Source organism: Theropithecus gelada, chromosome 13, assembly GCF_003255815.1.
Source record: "Theropithecus gelada isolate Dixy chromosome 13, Tgel_1.0, whole genome shotgun sequence".
Taxonomy (NCBI): Eukaryota; Metazoa; Chordata; class Mammalia; order Primates; family Cercopithecidae; genus Theropithecus; species Theropithecus gelada.
The window spans coordinates 2,126,428-2,145,064 of NC_037681.1; the positions used below are offsets into that span (position 1 = coordinate 2,126,428).

The window sequence follows — 18,637 nt, forward strand, 5'->3', positions numbered from 1 at the left end:
ATTAAGAAATGGTCACTAATTTTGTTAGGTGTGATGAGGGCATTTTGGTTATGTTTAAGCATTTATTGTCTATTAGAGATCATTTTCTTTTGAAATATTAATTATCTGAAGAGTTGATGTCTGAAATTTATTTTTAAAAAGCTCTAGCAAAACAAACAACATTGATGGGGGTAGGAAATAGGTCAAACAATATCAGTGACAAAATAAAAATTGTTGTTGGGTGACAGGTGCTTGGAAGTTCATGATTCTACTCTCTCTGCTTTTGGGTATGTTTGAAATTATCCACAATAAAATGGAGGGGAGGGGAGGGGAGGGGAGGGGAGGGAAGGGGAGGGAAGGGAAAAGAAAGATGTATCTCTTTAGAATACTACTAGCCATTTATGAGAGTACTTAATTCACAGTGTCCTTATCATCCCTGTTATTTTCAAGAAAGAAAGAATGAAAGAGAAAGAAAAGAAAGGAAGAAGACTGACTATTAGTTTGATAAGAGTACAGTCTCTTTGATCCCTGGTGAGGTGGAATAACTTTTCAAAGACCCTTTATCTCTTCATCAGTTGTAAAATGCTTCCTGGTCAGTATGTTCCTTTCTCCCTATCTTGTTACAATCTTTAGTGAATCTCTTTTATCCATAACATGCCTTCTAAGATGTCTAGAAAAGAAAGTATCTACAAAAGAAAGCTTACTACCTCTCAATGCTTGTTAATAAATAATTTTTTTCAGTGACAGGTCATGTGGATCAGCTGATGGTTTTAACACATGGAATTTCTACAAAATGCTTTAGCTGAAGTGAAAACATTAGTAACAATATATATTTGCTGCACACACCACACATATTATTTCATCCTCATATTCAGATGAAGAGACAGAGGTTGAGGGAGGTTAAGTACCTGGTTCAAGTCCACATGTAACAAAGCCAGAATTTAAATCCCAGATTTGATTCCAACCCTAAAGTTTTAGTCATTTTTGAAAACTTGCATGTCACTTTATTCTAAATAAAATTTTATTCTAAAACTGTATTTATTTATTTTTTGAAACAGAGTTTTCCTCTGTCACCCAGGCTGGAGTGCAATGGCATGATCTCGGCTCACTGCAACCTCCGCCTTCCAGGTCCAAGCGATTCTCCTGCCTCAGCCTCCCAAGTAGGGATTACAGGTGTATGCTAATTTTTTGTATTTTTAGTAGAGACGGGGTTTCGCCATGTTGGCCAGGCTGGTGTTGAACTCCTGACCTCAGATGATCCACCCACCTCGGCCTCCCAAAGTGATGGGATTACAGGCGTGAGCCACCGTGCCAGACCTATTCTTCTTTTTTTTTTTTTTGAGACGGAGTCTCGCTCTGTCGCCCAGGCTGGAGTGCAGTGGCCGGATCTCGGCTCACTGCAAGCTCCGCCTCCCGGGTTCACGCCATTCTCCTGCCTCAGCCTCCCGAGTAGCTGGGACTACAGGCGCCCGCCACCTGGCCCGGCTAGTTTTTTGTATTTTTTAGTAGAGATGGGGTTTCACCGTGTTAGCCAGGATGGTCTCGATCTCCTGACCTCGTGATCCGCCCGTCTCGGCCTCCCAAAGTGCTGGGATTACAGGCTTGAGCCACCACGCCCGGCCAACCTATTCTAAAACTTTAATAAAACTGTTGTCTTGCTCCCTAATGTCCACGTTTCGTTGATTAATAGCCATCGGTGTGAACAACTACCTGGACCAACAAGGTCAGCTGGATTCAGAGATATCCTTCAGTAGTTCTTAATCTGAGATGTTCAGAAATCTCCTTGGAAATGTCTATTTCTGGAGAGACCATCACTGTCTCTCCCCTAGGTGGACAGAGCAAGAAGGTGAGCCGTGACCTGGGTCCCCTGGAGCAGGAGAGGACAGCGGTAGGGGAGCCCAGGAAGGGATCAGGCACAGGAGAGAAGCATGAGTTGAGACCCTAACATGGTGCTTTTGAGGCGCTTGCCGCACCTTCCCACAGGAGGCTGAGGAAACGGCTCTGAGAAATAACTACTAACGTCCTAAGATTCTGCCTCAGAAATCTTCGAATTTAGCCCTCCATTTAGATCCCACTGCAGCAGGCCTCCTCTATGGCACCCGGGAACGCCCCCTGCAGTGCTCCCCATTTTAACTCTAGAGGAATCATAAAACACAGGTCCGATTACATATTCGTCGTCTCTCTGTATAACCACCACGTGGGCGGTCCCACAGCTAAGGCCCTTCCTAGGAGGCAGCGACCCCTCCCTCCAACCCCATCTCCGCCTGCCCTACACGCATACTCATCCCTCTCCCACCTCCTGCCTTCCACTTGCTGTTACTTTTTCTAAACAATCCTTTCTCCTGGTTTCCCCTAGCTGACAGCTGACACAGTCTCCTCTGAAGAATCCTGTCTCGACAACCCCTTGTCCCTAACAGTTTGCTCTCTCTGCGTGTTCTTAAGTCCCTTTGTTCCTACATCTTTCAGAGGGGGCTGTGAGGAGTCTGTGAGCGAACACCTAGTGCCTACCCTGGCAAACAGTGACTGCTCAATCATTGTGAGCTATATTTTATTTTATTAAACAAAATTTTTTTGAGACAGAGTCTCGCTCCATCGCCAGGCGTGACCTCGGCTCACTGCAACCTCCACCTCCCAGGTCCAAGCGATTCTCGTGCCTCAGCCTCCAGAGTAGCTAGGATTACAGGTGTTAGCACAACTAAGTTCCTCTTCAAAACTTAAGTCCCTGTTTGTAAGTTGTAAGGTTATAAGCCAGCCCTTCTCCTTGCTTTCCCCTTTCTCCACTTTGGCCTTCAAAGTCCTCATCTCACTACCTTATTTGGAAAGAGTTTCAAACTTCCTTCTGTTCTGTAACCAACCCTCTTGCTGTGCCCATATGTGTTCAGGGATGCCTAGGCATGCCTTCCCTCCTGCCTAGTTAGTAACAGTCTCTCCTCCCCACTCCTCTTTTAGCAAATGGCCTGTTTACTCTATTTGCAGAATTTTAAGTCTTAGCCAATCGGGTCAGCTTAGATTGTGAGGTCCAACTCCAGCCAATGGGGAAAGGACACAGAAACAAGAACTGCGTTAGGGATAAAAACCCCTTCTCTCCTTTGTTGGGCTGCTCTTGCCATCGTGGCTGACACAGGCACACCCTACTGTAGAAGTAATTGCCTTGCTGAGAAAACTATTTGCCTGAGTGCTGGTTCTTCCTTGTAGGACCGAGCACTTGTTTCTAACACAGGCATGTGCCACCACGCCCAGTTAATTTTTGTATTTTTAGTAGAGATGGGTTCTGCCATGTTGACCAGGCTGGTCTCAAACTCCTGACCTCAAGTGATTCGCCCACCTCGGCCTCCCAAAGTGCTGGATTACAAGTGTTAGCCACCATGCCCAGCCATGCTTAATTTTAATGTGTATTATCTTTAGAATAATTTCCTTTTTAAACGTCTTTTGGAGCATTTTATTCTCTTTCTTCCTCTTGAAACCTGGCATATAGCAGGTGCCCAACAAATACTGAAGGAAGGAACGAGGGTGAGAGAAACGGTTTTCCAAGGGCCTGCACAGGAAAGAGGGAGAAGGGCTCTAGGCGTCTTCTGCAACTGCCCCCAGCAGCTTCAGGCTCCAGGCAGGGAGCAAGGAAGCTCTCAGTACCTGGCAATATCAGGTAAAGTGACCCAGAAAGACATTCCTGAGGTTGACTCACAACTTTGCCCACTGAATTCTACTCTCTCCAGCTGAAGTTGCCTTTGGGGAAAAGCAGGACAACAGGAACTCCAAATTGGGTTTGGGTGGTGTCTCAGTCAACCCCTGTGTCTTCCTAGTCCCAGCTCTGCCCTGATCCAATAGCTGTGTTTAGTGACTAGATCCAGGGGGAGCCTGCTGTGGTCAACAGACATTTTAATAGTCTCAGAATAAAACTCTTTACTCCTCACCTAGTTTGTTTCTGGGCAGAACATGGCCAGATTCCAGCAGCCATCCCCATCTATCTTCATTCCTCTTGTATTTTTTAGGGTCCCCTGACGTTCCTCAATATGAGGTTGAGAGCAGAGAATCAGGAGCAGATATCTTGGAACTAGACTCACAAAGTCATGCAATGTGCCAGCCCCAACGTTGGGCTGAGCACATACCTTATCTTACCCAATACCTACCTTCACCATTGAGTGAATACAGCCATCACGCCTATGTTGTAGCAAAGAAAACCAAGGCCTCGGGTGACTTGGCCAAATGTCACATGGGTGGTAGCTGAGCTGCCATTGGCTGAGCTGGGTTTGGCTTCCTCCTCCCATAAAAATCTCATTTTGACCTTTTGTTTTCTCATGTGTAGAAGGAGGATAATTACACCCATCTCACAAGATACAAAAAAGAAAGTACATGAATGCACTTAACATTTATAAAGGGCTAATACAGTGTTTCTTTTTTTTTTTTTTTTTTTTTTTTTTTTTTTTTTTTTTTTTTTTTTTGAGACGGAGTCTCGCGCTGTGTCACCCAGGCTGGAGTGCAGTGGCTCGATCTCGGCTCACTGCAAGCTCTGCCTCCCAGGTTCACACCATTCTCCTGCCTCAGCCTCCGAGTAGCTGGGACTACAGGCGCCCGCCACCACGCCCGGCTAGTTTTTTGTATTTTTAGTAGAGACGGGGTTTCACCATGTTAGCCAGGATGGTCTCGATCTCCTGACCTCGTGATCCACCCGCCTCGGCCTCCCAAAGTGCTGGGATTACAGGCTTGAGCCACCGCGCCCGGCCAAGTGTTTCTTTCAATTATTAATATAAAAGAGAATTGATTGACACCTATTTTCCCACCCTTGCTTGTAGATTCTGTGTGCCCCCCACCACCATGATGTCAACTCTATGGATGCTTTTGTCTTTTTTTGGCCTGGACCCCGTGGCAGAGGCTGCAGAGACAGGACTGGGGGCTTGAAGGTAATGCTAACAGCTTTTTTATGTTGTATGTATTTCAGAGCTTGCAAAACATGGCCACAGAGGGTATTGTCTTCCAACTTCATTTCTCTGTGACACAGGAATTCTTACATTCATTTCACAGAAAGCACCAGCAACCAAGGCGTGAGGGTTTAGGCCCCAGGCTTCTATGACAGTGTGCCCTCTTCCAGATCAAGTGGCCACTCATGGTTGATCTTTGACTCTGAGAGTTCCTAGCAGGAGATGGCGGTGGAGTGCCTGAGTCAAATGCTGATTCCTCAGTTCTCCCAGGTCTGGATGGAGAGTCATTAGATCTGGTGTGAACTCCAGTAAGCTGTTGTTTTATATGGTTCACTGGTGACTGAGTCACTGGTGCCATGTGAATCACACGCTGAGAAATAGCAGAATAGGATGCACAGCCCCTGGAAGTCTTGGACAGACAGTGGCAAGTCTTTACTGGAGATAAACTATAGCTCGGGAGCTAGGGTAAGGTGGATAAGAGCATGCACAGATTGAAATATCTTTTATAGCTGGGGCATGGTGGCTCACACCTGTAATTTTAGCACATTGGGAGGCTGAGGTGGGAGGATCATCTGAGGTTGGGAGTTCGAGACCAGCCTGGCCAACATGGTGAAACCCCGTCTCTACTAAAAATACAAAAAAATTAGCTGGGTGTGGTGGTGGGCGCCTGTAGTCCCAGCTACTTGGGAGGCTGAGACAGGAGAATTGCTTGAATCTAGGAGGCAGAGGTTGCAGTGAGCTGAGATCAAGCCATTGCACTCTAGCTTGGGCAACAAGAGTGAAACTGCATCTCAAAAAAAAAAAAAAAAAAAAAATCTTTTACTGGTCCATTTTGTGTTGCTGTTAAAGAACACCTGAGACTGGGTAATTTATATAAGAAAGAGGTGTATTTAGCTCATGGTTCTGCAGGCTGGGAAGTTCAAGGGCATGGCTCTGGCTTCTGAAGAAGACTTTCATGCTGTGTCATAATATGGCAGAGAAAGTCAAAGGGTAAGTGAACTCAAGCAAAGAAAAGAAAACATGAAGAGTGTCCTGGCTTTGTAACAACCTACTCTCCTGGGAACTGATTCATTCCCAGTCCCTTGAGAGCAAGAACTCACTCACTTCCTCAAGAACTGCGCCAAGCCATTCATGAGGGACCTGCCCCCATGACCCGAACACTTCCCAGTAGGCCCCACCCCTTAACGCTGCCACACTGGGGATCACATTTCAACATGAGATTGGGTGCGGATAAACCATATCCGAACCATAGTGTAGCTCACGAATGTTTTGGGGCCCGGAGTGGTGTCTCATGCCTGTAATCCCAGCACTTTGGGAGGCTGATGTGTGACAATCACTTGAGCTGAGGAGTTCAAGAGCAGCCTGGACAACAAAGCAAGACCCTGTCTCTATTTTAAATAAATTTAAAAGAATGTTTTGGCTTTGCAACATTCCAGAACATGTCCGTTAATTTCCAAACATTAAAGAATGTATATTCTATTTGTATAAGATGCCTAGTCAGACTCATAGACACAGGAGGAAGAATGGTGGTTGTGAGGGGTTGGGGAAGAAAGAAATGGAGAGTTATTATTCAGTGGTACAGAGTTTCAGTTCGGGAGGTTGAAAAGTTCTGGAGATAAATGGTGATGATGATTGCACTACAGTGTGAATGTACTTAATGTCATCGATCTCTACACTTAAAAAATAGTTAAAATGGTAAATTTTATGTGTGTACTTTACCACAATAAATATGTATATATACACACAGAGAGAGACACAAACACACATAAAAAGAAAGTTTCTCTCAATATGACATAAAATCTGGAAACTACAAATTAAAAAATTAAATTAATACATTGCCTACATAATAATCAAACTTCCTGCATGGAAAAAAAACCCATAAAATAAAAAGGCAGGCCGGGTGCAGTGCTGATGCTTGTAATCCTAACACTTTGGGAGGCTGAGGCCGACACATCCCTTGAGTCCAGGAGTTCAATACCAGCCTGGGCAACCTGGTGAAACCCCATCTCTACCAAAAATGCAAAAGTTAGCCAGGCATGGTGGTGTGCTCCTAGCTACTTGAGAGACTGAGGTGGGAGAATCACTTGACCCCGGGAGGAGGAGGCTGCAGTGAGCCGAGATCAGGCCACAGCACTCCAGCCTAAGTGACAGAGTGAGACCCTACCAAAAAAAAAAAAAAAAAAAATTAAAAGGCAAAGAACAAAGTAGAACAATATTTGCAACATAAATGATACATCGGAGTTCTTTATACTATGAAGAAACAGACCCACAATGCTGGACAAAAATGATTTTTAATTCAATCATTTTCCTCTCATTTAGCACATACGTATTTAACACCTGTGTACCAGACACAATTCTAAGTACCGGGAATATGGCAAAAATGAAAAATAATAATAAGACAAGGAGATTCCATTCTAGTTGGGGAAAATGACAATAAATAAAACGAGGGAAACGTGGCGTGTTGGAGGTTGTAAGTGGAGTGGAAAAAGACAAAGCAGACAAGGAGGATGTCAGAGTTATGACACCAGGCAGAGGCTCAACAGGTTCCTCAGAGAAGCTGGCATTTGAGCAACACCTTGGAGAAGGGGAGCCCTTCGCACAGGGAGGACTGGGACTCAAGGAACAGGAAGGGCAGACCCTGGGAAGGCGCCTGGGAGGCAGTATCAGGGTGGTTACAAGGTTTCTCAGGACTGTCTAGGTGCAGGTAAGCCTTGATAAAGGCTGTGACTCTTATTTCAAGTGAGACAGGAGCCACTGTAAAGTAATGAGCAAAGGGTCACATAACCTGGTTTCTGTTTTATTATTTATTTATTTATTTATTTTTTTTGAGGCAGAGTCTCGCTCTGTCGCCCAGGCTGGAGTGCAGTGGCCGGATCTCGGCTCACTGCAAGCTCCGCCTCCCGGATTTACGCCATTCTCCTGCCTCAGCCTCCTGAGTAGCTGGGACTACAGGCGCCCGCCACCTCGCCCGGCTAGTTTTTTGTATTTTTTAGTAGAGACGGGGTTTCACCGTGTTAGCCAGGATGGTCTCGATCTCCTGACCTCGTGATCCGCCCGTCTCGGCCTCCCAAAGTGCTGGGATTACAGGCTTGAGCCACCGCGCCCGGCCCTTATTTATTTATTTTTGAGACACAGTCTTGCTCTTTTACCCAGGCTGGAGTGCAGTGGTGGGATCTCGGCTCACTGCAACCTCCGCCACCTGGGATCAAGCAGTTCTCCTGTCTCAGCCTCCCGAGTAGCTGGGATTACAGGTGCATGCCACCACGCCCAGCTCATTTTTGTAATTTTAGTAGAGATGGGGTTTCACCATATTGGCAAGGCTGGTCTTGAACTCCTGACCTCAAGTGATCCACCTGCCTTGGCCTCCCAAAGTGCTGAGATTACAGGTGTGAGCCACCACGTCTGGCCTGGTTTCTGTTTTAGAAGAATCACTTTGACCACTGGCTTGAGAAAAGACAGAGGGGACAAAGGGAGAAGCGGGATAATCCAGGTGAGAGGTAGGGGTGGCGTGGACCACAGCAATCACTGTGGAGGTGGAGAAGGTGGAGAAACGGTTGGATTTTGATTGTATGTGAAGGCAGAGCCTGAGATTTCTTGACAGATTGGCTGTGGAGTACGTGAGAGAAAGAGACATTGATGATGACTCCGTTTTTTGGCTTGTGCAAACTGGAAAGGTGACCTGCTTTTCATCGAGATGGAGAAGACGGTAGTCCAAATGGATATGGGGAAGATCAGTTTGGTTTTGGAAATATTAAGTTTGAAATGCCTCTAGGATTTGAGGAGGCAGCTGGCTACACAGGGCGGAGTCCAGGAGAGAGGTCAGGGCCTGGAGATAGATCCTCAGGAATTAACAGCATATGGATGGCATTGAAAATCAGGAGACTCGGTCCCTTGCCAAGGAGTGGAAGTGGTCCGAGGACTGAGGTCTAGGGCAGGTCAAAGTTGAAAGGTCAGGCAGATGGCGGGAGCTTTGAGGTGGGACAAAAACCACAGGGGCCTGGTGTTCTGGAGATCACGTGAAGAAAGGTGACAGGGAGGAGGGAGCAATCTGCGGATGAGCAGCGTCAGATGCTGTTGCTGGGCCAGGACTGAGGACTTAGCACTGGATGTATTAATAGCAACAAGGTTATCATTGGTGACCCACAAGGAGCCTAGGGGTGAAAACCTGAAAGAGACAACCAAGTGTTCTTAAAACGCGCAGTAAAGTTTGAAAATGCTCCATAAAACACACGCGTAACATTTACCGTTTTAGCTTTAACTTTACAGGTAGAAACAGGCACTATTACCATCCCCATTTTATAGATGAGAAAACTGAGACACAGAAAGGTCAGACAGCTAGTGAATGGTGGAGCCAGGACTTGAACCCTAGTAGTCTATCTCAAGATTACAAGGACTGCTGCGTGCAGTGGCTCACATCTGTAATCTCAGTGCTTTGGGAGGCCAAGGTGGGAGGATTGCTTGAGCCCAGGAGTCCAAGACCAGCCTTGGCAACATAGTGAGACCTCCATCTCTACGGAAAATAAAAAGCCATATTTAGTGGCGTGTGCCTGTAATCCCAGCTACTTGGGAGGCTGAGGCAGGAGGATCCCTTGAGCCCTGGAGGCTGAGGCTTCAGTGAGCCAAGATTGTACTACTGCATTCTTGCCTGAGAAATAAAGCAAGACCCTGTCTCTGAAAAGAGAGAGAGAGATTATAAGCACTATGAAAAAAAAAAAAAATGCAAGCCGGGTGCAGCGGCTCACGCCTGTAACCCCAGCACTTTGGGAGACTGAGGCGGACAGATCACTTGAGGTCAGGAGTTCGAGAGTAGCCTGTCCAACATGGTGAAACCACATCTCTACTAAAAATACAAAAATTAGCCAGGTGTGGTGGTTGGCACCTGTAATCTCAACTACTAGGGAGGCTGAGGCAGGAGAATCGCTTGAACCCAGGAGGCAGAGGTTACAGTGAGCCAAGCACTATACTCCAGCTTGGGCCACACAGCAAGATTCCACCTCAGGAAAAAAAAAAAAAAAAGAAAGAAAAAGAAAAAAAATGGATACCTCTCTGAGATCCAAATGACAGGAGAAACTCTGGGCAGAAGCTCTTTGGTGGCAAGCACAAGGCCATCTGATGAAGAGTGCTGGGTGTGCTCATGGAACAGGAAGAAGGCGGTATATTGGCTGTGGTGACTGAGAAAGAAGAATTGAGTTGTGGGCTGAGTGAATATCTGACTGCCTTCGAGCTGTGGTTCTCTCCTGGCATGATAACTTCTCCAGGTGGCAGGGAGCGTACATGGCCATTCTGTTCTTGAGAATATTCTTCCTTAGGTTGAATTTGCTAGATTCTCTCCAATAGCCATCTTCTCTTCTGTATTAACAGACCCCTAAGATTTTAGCTGAGCAATGGCCACTTGGAATAAAGACTACATTTCCCAGCTTCCCTTGCATAAAACACAGCCGTGTGACTAGATCCCCGCCAATGGGCCATAAGCAAAAATGGTATATGGCTCTTCCCAGGCCATGCCCTTCCCCTCCTGCATCCTGGTGCTTGGACAAGTTATGAGCCTAGTTGGACCTCGTGGATAAGGGCCCTGCCCTAGGGATGGTGAAATGGCAGTGAGAAGAAGGCTGGCTTTTTGGGTGGTACACAGTAGTCTCGTCAGGTCTGGAGTGTCCCATGGAATAAAATAAACCTCCAATTGTTTGAGCCAATGTTTCTCAAGCTTACCTGAACATTAGGATCACTGTGGAGCTTTAAAAATATATATATACTGCCGGGTGCAGTGGCTCATGCCTGTAATCCCAGCACTTTGGGAGGCCGAGGCGGGCAGATCACGAGGTCAGGAGATCGAGACCATCCTGTTTAACACGGTGAAACCCCGTCTCTACTAAAAATACAAAAAAAAAAAAAAAAAATACAAAAAATTAGCTGAGCATTGTGGCAGGTGCCTGTAGTCCCAGCTACTAGGGAGACTGAGGCAGGAGAATGGCGTGAACCTGGGAGGCGGAGCTTGCAGTAGCCGAGATCACGCCACTGCACTCCAGCCTGGGCAACAGAGCGAGACTCTATCTCAAAAAAACAAAAACAAAAACAAAAACTGATGCTTGCCACTTCTCCTAAATTTCTGATTTTATTGGCCTGAGGTATAGCCTGGCATTGGATAATTTTTTGAGACAGAATCTTGCTCTGTTGCCCAGGCTAGTGTGCAGTGGCACAATCTCAGCTCGCTGCAACCTCTGCCTCCTGGGTTCAAGCAATTTTCCTGCCTCAGCTTCCCAATAGCTGGCATTACAGGCACCTGCCACCATGCCCGGCTAATATTTTGTATTTTTAGTAGAGATGGGGTTTCATCAAGTTGGCCAGGCTAGTCTTGAATTGCTGACCTCAGGTGATCCACCCACCTCGGCCTCCCAAAGTGCTGGGATTACAGGCATGAGCCACTGGTGGCTCCTGGCCTGCACTGGATATTTAAAATGCTCCCCAGCCATAGTTGAGAACCCTTGATTTATGTCACTGGTAATTTGGGTTTCTGTTAAACACTTAAAACTGTATCCTGGTGTGTCCAAGCTCAGGTGGGTCTTGGCTCTTAAAAGCTGTGCCTTGAGAACAGAGTCAAACTGCTCTCACTGGACGGGCCTTCAAATCAAAAGTCAGGGCCGGGCACAGTGGCTCATGACTGTAATCTCACCTTTGGGAGGCCAAGGTGGGAGGACAGCTTGAGCCCAGGAATTCGAGACCAGCCTGGACAACATGGTGAAACCATGTCTCTACAACAAAATACAAAAATTATCCAGGTGTGGTGGTGCATGCCTGCAGTCCCAGCTACTCGAGGGCTGAGGTGGATTGCTTGAGACCAGGAGGTCACAGCTACAGTAAGTCATGATTGTGCCACTGCACTCCAGCCTGGACAGCAGAGTGAGACCTCATCTCTATAAAATAACAACAACAACAACAAATTAGCTGGGTGTGGTGATGCATGCCTGTAGTCTCAGCTGCTTGGGAGGCTGAGGTGGGAGGATTACTTGAGACCAGGAGGTTGAGGCTGCAGTGAGTCATGATCATGTCACTGCACTCCATCCTGGGCAAAAGAGGGAGACCGTGTCTCAAAAAAACAAACAAAAAAACCCCCAAATTCAGGTGACAGGCCTCTTCCTAATTATGTCTCGTTCATCCCTCCACTGGGATGAGGGCCAATCAGGAGGATATCCACCAAGATTGTGATCCTGGAGGAGAAACTTAATAGGAACGGTTTCCAGGTGGGTAGAGGAAGTAAGGGGGGAACAGACAGACAAGCTAGGGAGCATGGCAGCTTGAGAAAAGGCCAGGAGTTCATTTGTGACTCCTGAAAAGCAGAACGGGCACATGTGGGTTCTCAAGAATTAAGGATCAACTGGGTCAGTTGGTGGAGGGCCTTGTATGCCAAGCTCATGAGTTTGACTTTGAAACTGAGGATGTCCAGGGACTTTCTTTTTTTTTTTTTTTTGGAGACGGAGTCTCGCTCTGTTGCCCAGGCTGGAGTGCAGTGGTGGGATCTCAGCTCACTGCAAGCTCCGCCTCCTGGGTTCACGCCATTCTCCTGCCTCAGCCTCCCGAGTAGCTGGGACTATAGGCGCCCGCCACCTCGCCCGGCTAGTTTTTTTTGTATTTTTTAGTAGAGATGGGGTTTCACCGTGTTAGCCAGGATGGTCTCGATCTCCTGACCTCGTGATCCTCCCGTCTCGGCCTCCCAAAGTGCTGGGATTACAGGCTTGAGCCACCGCGCCCGGCCCGTCCAGGGACTTTCAGAGGATGTTAAGCAGGGAAGAAATAGCACGGCCAGATTTATGTTGTAAAATATTCTGTCATGACAGCATGAGTTGGTTTGAGACCGGAGGTGGGCAGACCAGTTCTGAGGTCCTGTGAGAGGTGGTAGGGACCAATGAATGCAACCTGCTTGTGTCTGAAGTTTTGCTAAATGTCTCACATTGTTGGTTTACTTTAAGTTTCCAACAAACCTAGAGTTCTGACTGTCAACATTTGTCTAGCTTCGAAGCTAGTTCCTACTCAGCCTGCATTTGTCCATCCAGAGCTTAGGGATCTGGGGGAATGGTTGCAGGTCCCTTCTAGAATAGTCCCTTCCTCTTAGGAGTTGCTTGGGAGATGTCAGTAGAATGAACCATGGCCCAGGTGCACTTTATCTTAGTGCCCGCCTGTCCCTGAAGCAGTCAGGGTGGGGCCAGTACAGCAGAAGGGTTGAAATAAATCTAAAACCTCACCACAGTCTATCTCAAATATTAATGTTTGTGTGAATTACTTTGGCTTCCTGTTAAAGCATGAATTCTGGTCCAGCAGGTCTGGAGTAGAACCCGAGACACTGCATTTCTGCTGATGCTCCTGGTCCTGTAGCCACTATGAAAGGGGAGGCATGTGGTTCTCAGCTTCGACAGCACTTTGGAATCATCGGGAGGCTTAAAAAAGTCCTGAGGCTTGGGCTCCACACCCACAGGTTGTGATTTGCAGGGCTGGAATGCTGCCTGTGTATTGGCTGCTTTTCTATTTTTTTAAGGGCACATTATTATTCTATTGTGCTGTCAAGATCGAGAAGCAATGTCTTAGACTCACCTATGAGTGTTCAAAATATAGGTTCTTAAAACTTTGGATTCTTTAAATCTTGGAAGTAGTGGATGGGTGGTGCACACCTATAGTCCCAGTTACTGGGGAAGCTGAGATAGGAAGATCTCTTGAGGCCAGGAGTTGGAGGTTGCAGTGCACTGTGATCACACTTGTGAATAGTCACTGCACTCCAGCCTGGGCAACATAATATGACTTCCTCTCCGAAGAAAAGAAAGAGGCCGGGTGCAGTGGCTCACGCCTGTAATTCCAGCACTTTGGGAGGCTGAGGCGGGAGGATCACTTGAGGCCAGGAGTTTGAGACCAGCCTGGCCAATGTGGCAAAACCCCGTCTCTATTAAAAATACAAACATTAGCCAGGTGTGGTGGTGCACGCCTGTAGTCCCAGCTACTCCGTAGGCTGAATCAGGAGAATCACTTGAACTCAGGAGGTGGAGGTTGCAGTGAACTGAGATCGCACTATTGGATTCCAGCCTGGGTGACAAGAGTGAAACTCCATCTCAAAGCAAAAACAGAAACAAACAAGCAAACAAACAAAAAACCCAAAAATCAGCTGGGCATTGTGGCACATGCCTGTAATCTCAGCTACTCAGGAGGCTGAGGCAGGAGAATTGCTTAAATGCAGGAGGCAGAGGTTGCAGTGAGCTGAGATTGTGACACCACACTCCAGCCTGAGCATCTCAAAAATAATAATAATAATAATAACAAATAAAGGAAGAAAAACAACTTGAAAGAGGCCTTGCAAGAAATGTGCACTATAGCAAGCACTCTTGGAGACTCTACTGCAGGTAAACAGCCCTTACACTTGTAAAAGGGGCCTGTGGGTCCTGGTGAAGCCAGAGTACAGTGATTATGGCGAAGCTGCCTGAGGGTCATGATTACTGGAATTGGATAGAGCTGATTGGACCTCCAGGCTAGTATTTTCCAGCAACCCTGTAATAGTGGGTCAATCACATTTAAAAAACCCTTAACTCTTTTACTTGCCTTTCCCACTAAGATTAACATTTACCCGTGTGATTATTTTTAAAGAATAGATTCCCAAAGTGCAATTTTCAAGACAAATTATCCTTCGAATTTAGACAGATACTGACAAAAAACAATCATAAAGATACATTTCTAACAACAGCCTATGAGAGAATTCTTTCATCACACTTTTACTTACACACATAAATCTTTTAAATGTTTTCCATGTGATAGCAGAAAAATGGGATCCGCTGTTAGTTTCGTTTGTATTTCTTTCTTTCCTTTTTTTTTTTTTTTAATGGAGTCTTGCTCTATAGGCCAGGCTGGAGTGCAGTGGCAAATGATCTCGGCTCACTGCAACCTCTTCCTCCTGAGTTCAAGCGATTCTCCTGCCTCAGCCTCCCGAATAGCTGGGACTACAGGTGCGCGCCACCACGCCCAGCTAATTTTTGTATTTTTAGTAGAGACGGGGTTTCACCATGTTGGCCAGGATGGTCTCGATCTCTTGACTTCATGATCCGCCCGCCTTAGCCTCCTAAAGTGCTGGGATTACAGGTGTGAGCCACCGCGCCCGGCCTGTATTTCTGATGAGTAGCTAAATTGAGTTATTTTCTTTTTTTAAAAAAAACTACTTAAAATTCACCTATGATTTGCCTGATTATACCCATTGCATGGAAATCCTTTGATTCAGTAAGCCTCAGTTTCCTCCTCCATAAAATGGGGGCCATAGTATCTCCCAAGGTTATTGAAGGTATTCTATGAGATACCACGAATATAAACTGCCTAGGATAGGACATGGTATGCAGCAAGTCTTCCAGAAACGCTGGTTTTGAAACTTACCCAGGAGCCACCCTCTGGCTGCCCAGCAAGTCTGCGCCCTGGACGAATCCATTAGCCCCGAGGGCGGAGTGAGTGGTAATTAACCTAGGAGAGCGACGGACTCCTCCCGCCCCTCCTCCTCCTTCACCAGCATCTCCCGCAAGCCACACCCCCATCGCCGGTGGTTCTCATGCCCAGCCCACCCTCCCGCATCTGTCACAAGAGGATCAGTCACCGCACTGGACTGACTCGGTGACACTCAGTCCCCCACCCTCCATCCCAAGGCCCTTGCTGGGGAACGCAGAGCCCCGCGGGCCCGCGGAGCCCCCTCTTTGCCTCGACGTCTGTTGTCACCACTTGGCCACCCGGGAACTCTTCTTCCTCCTGGGCCAGGTCTTTGTACCGACAGTTCCTGCCGCCGCTCCCAGCTGCGCCCGAGCCAGAGTCCCTGCCCCAGTCCCAGAATACAGACGGCATCCTCCTATCTTTCATCTCCAAACCCTCCGGCCACGCTGCGCCCCGGATCCCTGCTGATTCCTGTAGACCGGCAGCTAGGGTCAAAGGCCTGGGAGAAAGGAGGCATTCCCAGCTCTCTTCCAACCCCTGGGCAGCCCGAAACCCCTATACAACAAAGGCATTTCTTGACTACTTGAATAATAACCATACTTTTATATTTGCAAAACACGTTGTCCTCACCGGATCAAATGCCAGCCTCTAAGTCCTTGTCATAGGCATAGTCAATTTAAACATAAAACATAAACATTATGTAGTTTTTATATGCTGCGTGTTTTACTAAAGGTTTTTTTCTGTACCTTTCTCCCCCATCATATAATCATAAGAAATATAAATCACACATATTTGTATGACCCTTTAACTCTTTGTTGTCTCTTAGTCCTCAGAATAAGCCTACCACAGGACTGTGCCCATTTTAGAATTGAGAGAACTGAAGTTGTGATTTCATTTTGCTTCCGTTTATTGAATTCTATTTACCAGGTTCTACACTAAATTTTTTTTTTTGAAGCGGAGTCTCTGTTGCCCAACCTGGAGTGTAGTGGCATGATCTCAGCTCACTGCAAGCTCTGCCTCCCGGGTTCAGGCCATTCTCCTGCCTCAGCCTCCCGAGTAGCTGGGACTACAGGCACCCGCCACAACGCTCAGCTAATTTTTTGTATTTTTTGTAGAGACGGGATTTCACCATGTTAGGATGGTCTCGATCTCCTGACCTCGTGATCCGCCGGTCTCGGCCTCCCAAAGGGATTAGAGGCGTGAGCCACCGCGCCCGGCCTCTACACTAAATATTATATATTATATTGCTTAATTTTCAAAATGTACTGTTTGCAGTGAGGAAACAGATTGGAAAGCTGAAGGAAAATTGTAAACAAGGAAGAAGTAATGCAGCCAGTCCTAATTCCAAAGCCCAGCACTGTCTTGTCACCTGTTACTCCTCTAAAATGCTCTCTGAATTGGGGGTTATTCAGAAAAGTGGGGATTGTTATACTAACAAGGGCAATGCAATGATAACTGTATTATTACAAGCTTCCTGTTAGGCTGTTGTAGTTATTTTAATTATTTTTTGTTTGTTTGTTTGTTTTTTACATATAAAACAGTAATGAAAATACCTGCTTTGCAGAGATACTATTAGAGTTAAATGAGACTATGTCAAATAAACTGTAAAGCAGAATACAAATATGAGATCAACTAAGATAATGTAAATGCTGGCCAGGGGCGGTGGCTCACACCTGTAATCCTGGCACTTTGGGAGGCTGAGGCAGGTGGATCACTTGAGGCCAGGAGTTTGAGACCAGCCTGGACCACATGGTGAAACCCCGTCTCTACTGAAAACACAAAAAATTAGCCAGGCATGGTGGTGCATGCCTGTAATCCCAGCTACTTGGGAGGCTGAGGCAGGAGAATCCTTGAACCCGGGAGGCAGAGGTTGCAGTGAGCTGAGATCACACTATTGCACTCCAGCCCAGCCTGGGTGACAAGAGTGAAACACCGTCTCGAAAAAAAAAAAAGTATATATATATATATATAGTAAATGTTGTTTATTGGTGTCCTTTTTCTTAATTTTAAAATCTAATTTATTAATCACATTGGATTAAAGTATTATCTGCATTGGAAAGAACTCAAACAATGCTGAGATGCATATTGAAGTTAATAATCTTCTCCACCCTCCCCAGCTCTACCTTTGTAAGGTAACTAGTGTAGCATTTGGTGAGAATCTTTCCAAAACTTCCTCTACGCCCATGAAAAATTTCATTTAAACAGACATAGAAACTCTTTTACTTGGTTGCAATTGTACTATTCACACTTCTCTGCAACTTGCATTTGTCATTTATCTGCTTAATAAACCATTTAGTAATTCTACTTGTGCTACTGACTTATTGCGTGTCTATAATATGAATATATCTTCACTTATTCATTTGGGCTTTTTTGTTTGTTTTGTTTTGAAACGGAGTCTCGCTCTGTGGCCCAGGCTGGAGTGCAGTGGCTCGATCTTGCCTTGGCCAGCCTGAGCTCTTCTTCTTCCTGGGCCAGGTCTTTGTACCGACAATTCCTGCTACCACCTCCAGGGTTCAAGCGGTTCTCTGGCCTCAGCCTCCCCAGTAGCTGGAACTATAAGCGTGCACCAGTGTGCCTGGCTAATTTTTGCTTTTTTTTTTTTTTTTTTTTTTTTTGTAGAGACGAGGTTTCACCATGTTGGCCAGGCTGGACAGCCGTTTTCTTGAGTAAGTCATGAAAAGATCCTTTTGGAGAAACAGCACCCTTTCTCCTTCATTACTTCTCAGTATAAAACCCTCTGACTCCCTCGGGGCAAATTTGTGACCTTTCTGGGTGGTGAAAATTCTCCCAGGCTCTTCCTGGGAGGCAGTAGAGCTCTACGCCCGCAAATTCTATACTGTTTCCTCTCCTCTTCCTACTCACATTCTTGCTGCTAGCAAGAGAGGAGCTGGTCCCCAAGTGGCTGCCATCATTTATGACAGTGTTCTCTGGGTACTCTAAAAGCTAACATTCGAGAAAGCAGCAGGTTCTTCCCAAAGAGCCAGTCACTATAGCACCCCCTGAAGTCCTTTAAAACTCAACATTACAGAGCATTGATAGAAGACCCTCCTCTGGTTGTTGGGAGCTAGCACGTGGTCAGCTGCTGGACAAAGAAGGGATGGCTTTCAGCTTCCACTGCCCTGGCTCAGGCCCTCTAACCTCTTGCTGGATAGAGGCTAACGGCCCCTGTCTGGTTTCATCTCCAACTCTTTCTCCCTCTTGTCAACCCTCTTCCTCAGCCACCATAGTGATCTTGTGATTAAAAAAAAAAAAAAAAAAAAAAAATTTAGAGATAGGGATCTCACTATGGTGCCCAGTCTAGT

General features: G+C 46.4%; 1 long non-coding RNA gene across 1 annotated transcript in view; it reads left to right on the forward strand.

Moving 5' to 3' along the window:
* Positions 1 to 3,092: 3,092 nt before the first annotated feature.
* The window catches only part of LOC112605120, a 39,306-nt gene continuing 23,761 nt past the window's right edge, over positions 3,093 to 18,637 (forward strand). Inside the window, exons 1-2 of the long non-coding RNA XR_003115355.1 lie at positions 3,093 to 3,622; positions 4,770 to 4,877. This is a non-coding gene — a long non-coding RNA (uncharacterized LOC112605120). The remainder of the gene's footprint in view (positions 3,623 to 4,769; positions 4,878 to 18,637) is intronic.